This window comes from Capricornis sumatraensis, chromosome 11, assembly GCF_032405125.1.
Source record: "Capricornis sumatraensis isolate serow.1 chromosome 11, serow.2, whole genome shotgun sequence".
NCBI classification, from domain to species: Eukaryota; Metazoa; Chordata; class Mammalia; order Artiodactyla; family Bovidae; genus Capricornis; species Capricornis sumatraensis.
Window position 1 is genome coordinate 87,204,529 of NC_091079.1, and position 7,559 is coordinate 87,212,087.

Here is a 7,559-nt window from a genome sequence, read left to right on the forward strand (position 1 = left end):
GTTTCATTGAGTTAGACAAGGCTATGGTCCATGTGATCAGTTTGGTTAGTTTTCCGTGACTGTGGTTTTCATTCTGTCTGCCCTCTGATGGATGAGGCTAAAAGCCCTATGGAAGCTTTCTGATGGGAGGGACTGGCTGTGGGGAAAACTGGGTCTTGCTCTGGTGGACAGGACCATGCTCAGTAAATCTTTAATCCAATTTTCTGCTGATGGGTGGGGCTATGTTCCCTCCCTGTAGTTTGGCCTCAGGCCAAATTACCTCAGGAGGGGTAATGAAGGTAAGGGAGACCTCCTTCAAGAGGCCTTAACAAGAGGAAAAAAAAGGGCAGGCTACTGTCAATCTGATCCACACCTCCCTGGCAGACTCTTGGACACTCACAAATCTGGCTCAGTCTCTTGTGGGGTCACTGCTCCTTTCTCCTGGGTCCTAATGCCCACAAGGTTTTGAGTTTTGACCTCCAAGAGTCTGTTTCCTCAGTCCTGTGGAAGTTCTATAATCAAATCCCACTGGCCTTCAAAGGCAGATTTCCTGGGGATTCTCAGTCCCTTTGCCAGATCCCCAGATTGGAAAATGTGTGTGGACCCTAGAACTTTTGCAGCAGTACAAGAACTTCTCTGGTGTAATTGTTCTCTAGTTTGTGGGTCGTCTGCTTGATGGCCTTATGGGGGGCTAATGGTGACCTCCTCCAAGAGGATTTATGCCACACGCCTCGCCTCCCAGGTCTGCTGCAGCCAGAGCCCCTGTCACCATGGCAGGCCACTGCTGACCGGGCCTCTGCAGGAGACACTCAAACACTCAAAGGCAGGTCTGGCTCAGTCTCTTGAGGGGGTCACTGCTCCTTTCCCTCGGTCCTGGTGCACAGAAGGTTTTCTTTGCACCCTCCAAGTGTCTCTGGCAAGTATGACGTTTGATTCTAAATGCCATTTTATCCCTCCTACCATCTTGCTGGTATTTCTCCTTTGGCCTTGGACATGGGGTATCTTTTTTTGGTGGGATCCAATTTTCTCCTGTTGATGGTTGTTCAGCAGCTAGTTGCAATTTTGGTGCTCTTGCAGAAGATGAGTGCACATCCTTCTACTCTGCCATCTTACTATAGGATTAAGAGTCTTAGTTTGCCATCTTTGGGTGGTAAGAATACACAGAAGAGCTATACAGAAAAGATCTTAATGACCCAGATAACCATGATGGTGTGATCACTCACCTAGAGCCAGACATCCTGGCATGTGAAGTCAAGTGGGCCTTAGGAAGCACCACTACGAGCAAAGCGAGTGGAGGTGATGGAATTCCAGTTGAGCTATTTCAAATCCTATAAGATGATGCTGTGAAAGTGCTGCACTCAATATACCAGCAAATTTGGAAAACTCAGCAGTGGCCACAAGACTGGAAGAGGCCACTTTTCATTCCAATCCCAAAGAAAGGCAATGCCAAAGAATGTTCAAACTACCACATGATTGTACACATTTCATATGCTAACAAAGTAATGCTCAAAATCCTTCAAGTTAGGCTTCAACAATACATGAACCAAGAACTTCCAGATGTTCAAGGTGGATTTAGAAAAGGCAGAGGAACCAGAGATCAAATTGCCAACATCCATCAGATCATCGAAAAAGCAAGAAATTGCAGAAGAATATCTCCTTCTGCCTCACTGACTATGCCAAAGCCTTTGTCTGTGTGGATCACAACAAACTGTGGAAAATTCTTAAAGAGATGGGAATATCAAACCACCTTGCCTGCCTCATGAGAAACCTATAGATAGGTCAAGAAGCAACAGTTAGACCTGAATTTGGAACAATGGACTATTTCAAAATTGGAAATGGAGTACATCAAAGCTGTATATTGTCACCCTGCTTATTTACTTATATTCGGAGTACATCATGAGAAATGCCAGTCTGGATGAAACACAAGCTGGAATTAAGACTGCCGAGAGAAATATCAATAACCTCAGAAATGCAGATGACATCACCCTTGTGGTAGAAAGTGAAAAGGAACTAAAGAGCCTCTTGATGAAGGTGAAAGAGGAGAGTGAAAAGGCTGGATTAAAGCTCAACATTCAAAAAATGAAGATCACGGCATCCAGTCCCATCACTTCATGGAAAATAAATGGAAAAACAACAGAAACAATGACAGACTTTGTTTTCTTGGGCTCCAAAATCACTGCAGATGGTAACTGCAGCCTTGAAACTGAAAGATGTTTGCTCCTTGGAAGAAATGCTATGACCAACCTAGACAGCATATTAAAAAGCAGAGACATTACTTTGCTAACGAAAGGTTCATATAGTCAAAGCTACGGTTTTTCAAGTAGTCATGTATGAATGTGAGAGTTATACCATAAAGAAGGCTGATTAACTGTAGTGTTGGAGAAGACTCAGGAGATCAAACAAGTCAGTCCTAAAGGAAATCAATCCTGAATATTCATTGGAAGGACTGACTGATGTTGAAGCTGAAGCTCCAATACTTTGGCCACTTGATACAAACAGCTGACTCAGAAAAGACCCTGATGCTGGAAAAGACTGAAGGCAGGAGAAGGGGATGACAGAGGATAAGACGGTTAGATGGTATCCCTGACTCAATGGACATGAATTTGAGCAAGCTCCAGGAGATGATGAAGGGCAGGGAAGCCTGGTATGCTACAGTCCATGGGGTCACAGAGTCGGACACGACTGAGCAGCTGAACAACAATAGTCTGATAATTACTGGGGTGGATATACTTTGAGACAATATAGATATCTTTTTTCTCTTCAACCTTTTATTTGTTTGTATATTTCTTTATATCTGTTTGTTATCTTTGTGACCTATTGTATTCAATGAGTTATACTATCCTTACTACCATTTTTAATATTGATGTGTTTGAATGTAAAATCTCTCTAGCTGTTGAGTTTTCCATTCCAGGCTCAGGACTCTTTAGGCTATAGGAGGTAATCAAACACTAAAGCCCTGGGTTTCTCTATTGGGATGGGGAAGGTTTAAAGATATTGCATAGAAAGTGTCAGTTGTCTTACAGTTGATCCATTTTCAGCTCATACTCTAAGCAGGAAGTGCCTTTCCTACTAAAAGGATCTTAAAATTTCTCTTTTATTGCCATAGTACATATGGCACAGATGAGGCAAGAGAGACAACAGGTCTATAACGGTCAGTTGGTCATTAAGGGGCAAAGTCACTGCATTGTCATTTTAGTTAGCAATTGAAATGTGTGGCAAACAGTGTGTAGAACACAAAGGCCTACAACACCTTCTGAAGAGACCATCAATGAGTATTTAAAGGCTGGCTCTGAGTGTTCATTGGGAGGACTGATGCTGAAACTGAAACTCCAGTACTTTGGCCACCTCATGCGAAGAGTTGACTCATTGGAAAAGACTCTGATGCTCAGAGGGATTGGGGGCAGGAGGAGAAGGGGATGACAGAGGATGAGATGGCATCATCGACTCGATGGATGTGAGTCTGAGTGAACTCTGGGAGTTGGTGATGGACAGGGAGGCCTGGCGTGCTGCGGTTCATGGGGTTGCAAAGAGTCAGACACGACTGAGTGACTGAACTGAACTGAACTGAACTGAACTTGAGCAATGAGTAATCAAAGCTTAAAAACTTTCAAAAAATTAGTAGCAAGTGTCATAAAGCAAAATGTAGCCAACCTTGATCAGATCAGAGAAGCCAGACCATACTAGACCTGGGGTGACTGTAGGGGAAGGTTGTCACTAGTTCATGCCTCAGAACGCTAGGTTGTCTCTCAGGAAATCAACCCTCTCTCTCTTCCCATTCTCTCCCTTTTAGTATAGTAGTTGGAAGCCTGAAACTACATTTTCCAAATTCCTGCCAGCAGACTCTAGATTCTTTTTTTTTTTTTTTTCCCTCACTGAGAGATATTAAGATGTAGATATTTCTGCTTTGTTTTTATTCAGGTGTGGTGAGACCAATAGATCAGGAGACAACTGTCATTGAAGACCATTTGTTCTTAGAGATCCCAAGAGAATGGTGTACACCACACCATAGGCAGTCACCCAAGGAAGCCCCAAGTCGTCAGGAGGCAGAGGGAGTGGGGAAAAGGTGAGAAGAGCCTTTATGTGTTTCCATGGGAGGAAATGGAGATGCAGAGTACTCGGTTTAGGATTGGCTAGTTTGAGTAATTTCAGTGAGCTCTAGGTCACAGGCTTCCCTGGTGGCTCAGACAGTAGAGAATCCACATGCAATGTGGGAGACCTGGGTTCAATCCTTGGGTTGGGAAAATCCCCCGGAGGAGGGCATGGCAACCCACTCCAGTATTCTTGCCTGGAGAATAATCCCAAGGACAGAGGAGCCTGGCAGGCTACAGTCTATGGGGTCGCAAGGAGTTTGACTTGAGTGAGTGACTAAGCATAGCACCAGGTCACAGGGGAAGTCCATAGTTGTCTGGTATTTGGCCTAAGGTGATAAGGACAGGTGGATAATGGCCCAGAGTATGAGAGCAAATAAAGGAGGTGACTGGGGGGTGTGGACTCTGGATTGGGTCGTTTGTATAGGGAAAGGATGCTCATAAATCGTCTCTAGGAATTAGCTTGTCCTGGGAGGGGCAGTCATTCTTGAGTTAGCAAGACCCCAGGATGTCGGAGCATCAGTAAATATAGGTGTTAACATGAGACTTGGAAGCCTAAGCAGAAGCAGGTGTCACATATAGTTATTCTGACAGCAGCTGGCAGACATGTAGATTTTGGCAGTGGTGAGATTTTGTGGCCACCCCAGAGACACTTTGTATTAAAACCGCATCTTGGTGGTATGATCACTGCCTGGAATTTCTTGGACTTCTATAATTTCTTGACGCTCTAAAAGCTAATAGCACCCCTGAAATCTAGCAGTGGCCCCTTGTGGCCTTTCTTTTGGCATTCTCCTGGTGGTTTTCAGAAGAAAAACCTCTCAGTTATGTCTGACTCTTTGTGACCCCATGGACTGCAGCACACCAGGCCTTCCTGTCCATCACCAATTCTCAGAGCTTACTCTGGTGGTTTTATAAATAACCAATACCCTGAACTAAGATCTTCCTGCTTGAAATACCTAGAGTGATTTTTATCTGACCAAACTCTGACTGAGATTATTGTGTTGTACCTTTTATAATTCATTGTTGATAAGTTTGCCAAGTGAACTTCTATCAGGATTATTGTATCTAGAATTGGCAGAAGCATGTGCACAGTTTCCTTTCCGGAATTCTGCCTTCACAGAGTTTACTCCGCTTTGGTGAGCTGCATGTCACAGAGTCTTCTTATCCCCTGTATTCCAAAAGCACCGTGTCTATTTCTACACTGGTATGTTTACTCAGCACCATAATAATTTCTGTTCAAAACTGTCCCTTCTGTAAGAATCGGTGAGCATCTTTAGGACAGGGGCCTTGTACATTCCTTACAGTGTAGCCTCAGTGTTTTGCAGGCTTCTTGACACACTGCAAATGGATGGATATACATCACAGTAAGCGGGCATGTCCAGTCTTGGCTGTAAGCAGGGCGTGTACACTATTATCATAAAAATGGCTCCTATTTATTGATTGTGCTATATGCTAGGTGTTTTATGCTTGTCATACCATTTAATCCTCACAAAAACTGTGTAGGGTAATTATATTTGAGATGGAGACTTAGATTTGATCTTGCTCAGTGACACAGCTGGCAAAATCACCACAGCCAAGCGATAAACCCGGTTCTGTCAGTCTCCAAAGTGTGGCTTTTTCCTTTATGCCATTCACATTCCCTGACAACAAAGCAGGTGTCAAAAGCAAGGCAAATGGCAGTGAATGTCGAAACAAGATGGAGGCTCTCTGATACACAGTCATCCAAGCGCAGAATGAGTGAGTAGAGATAATAGAGATGACGGGCAAAAGAGTTCAGAGGCCAGGTCGGTGAGCATGGGAAGAATGGAGCAGAAACAGCTGAGGGGGACTGAGCTCCTTTTTTCTCCTTTTGTCCCATAAAAGATCTCAGAACTGCACAGTACTGGAAGGCCAGGTAAGGAGAGCAGAGGTCATGAGCAAAATTCCTCAAACAAATGCAGTTCAGCTCTCCCCCTACTTTCCTTCAATATTAGAAACCAAAACAAACAACAACAACAGCAACAAAAACCCTCAAGAAACAAAGTCTATGGAGAGCTACTTAAAACCTATTGAAATATCAACATCTTTGGAAAAAGACTTTGGAGCAGAGTAAACTCAGTTACTTTTGGAATGAGAACAAGGAAGAAAACGGTGGCTTGGTGTTCAAGGATTTAGAAAGTTACACAGAAGAGCAAATTCCCAGCCAGGTAGAGATTTGTTTTCTCCACATATCTAAAATCAGGGCTCACTGTCCCAGTGGTTCTGAAGGCCCTAAATGCTTCTTTTCACTTGGGTGGAACTCTTCTGGCCTGTTTGGAACTGGATGCATCTCTTTGTAAATCAAAATCTATCTTAGATTGTGGTTGCCCGCCTACCTTCCTAAGAGCTCTCTGAAGGAAAACACAGGGTCTTATTTATCTTTGCATTTTCATCACTCAGCACTCTTAGTTGAGGAAAAGAATGACGATTAACTGAATAAGCAAACACAGTTAAATACATGAGTAGATAAATGTGAATGAATTAATTTCCTGAGAATAGCTCTTATTTCTGTTCTATATGAAAAAAATATTTGTGTTTTAAACTTGCAAATATTTAATGGTCAATACTGGATAGGCTCTGGAAAGTATTCCTGGCAAGCAGGGTTGTAGACTGATAGCTTTCAAAACTTGAGCTGCATGACTATTTCCTGTTTGGTGGTCTGGCTATTAAGATCTCAAGATTGTCACAGGCAGGTGAGTTGATAGGACTACCGTGAATTTTTCTCATCCAGTGCGGAAATGCGCATGAAATCCAATCTCAGAGAAACGATGGGTACTGAGACTTGACGAAGGGAAAAATTCTACTTGCAGTGACCTTATTATTTTCCCCTAAAACTACAAGGATTATTTCTTCCCTTTACTTTTCCTGCCAACTTCTCACAGAGCAGTGTGCACACATTATCAAATTCTACAATACTGTGTATTGGTTTTCCAGGGCAGAGTATCAAAGGCCCTCATGAGGAAAGAAAAAGGTTTTTGTAGAATGACACTGGATACTCTAAACAGTCCCGTGTTCTTTGCCTTCCAAAACTGGGGCTCCTTTTTGATCAGATTTTACATTTGAATATTTTGAATATGAGACATTTAGGACAGAAGAACGGTGTTCTTATTCTGTTAACATTTGACGTAGTTGGGGGGGAAAGGAGGGAAACAAGAAAGTCTTAAGGGAAAAAAGAAATCGTTCAGAATAATCAGTAGGGATTTCTTATTTTCAGTTCTTTTATGTATACAAAATTGGATATGTCAGTGAGTGATCTTGCCTCTATCCTGTTTATCACCTGTATTATTTCAGATCAATGGCTAACTCTGATCATGCCTCATCATTCTCTATTTAAAGTTATCTAAGTGGTTTATGGTTGAATCACTCCCACCTTTTCTTTGAGGACCTAGAAGAAAAGAAACATTGCATTTGACATTTTTAGAAATTTCTTTTTTAGTGGACTAGGCTAAAATGTTAAGTTTAAAAGATTTGTAG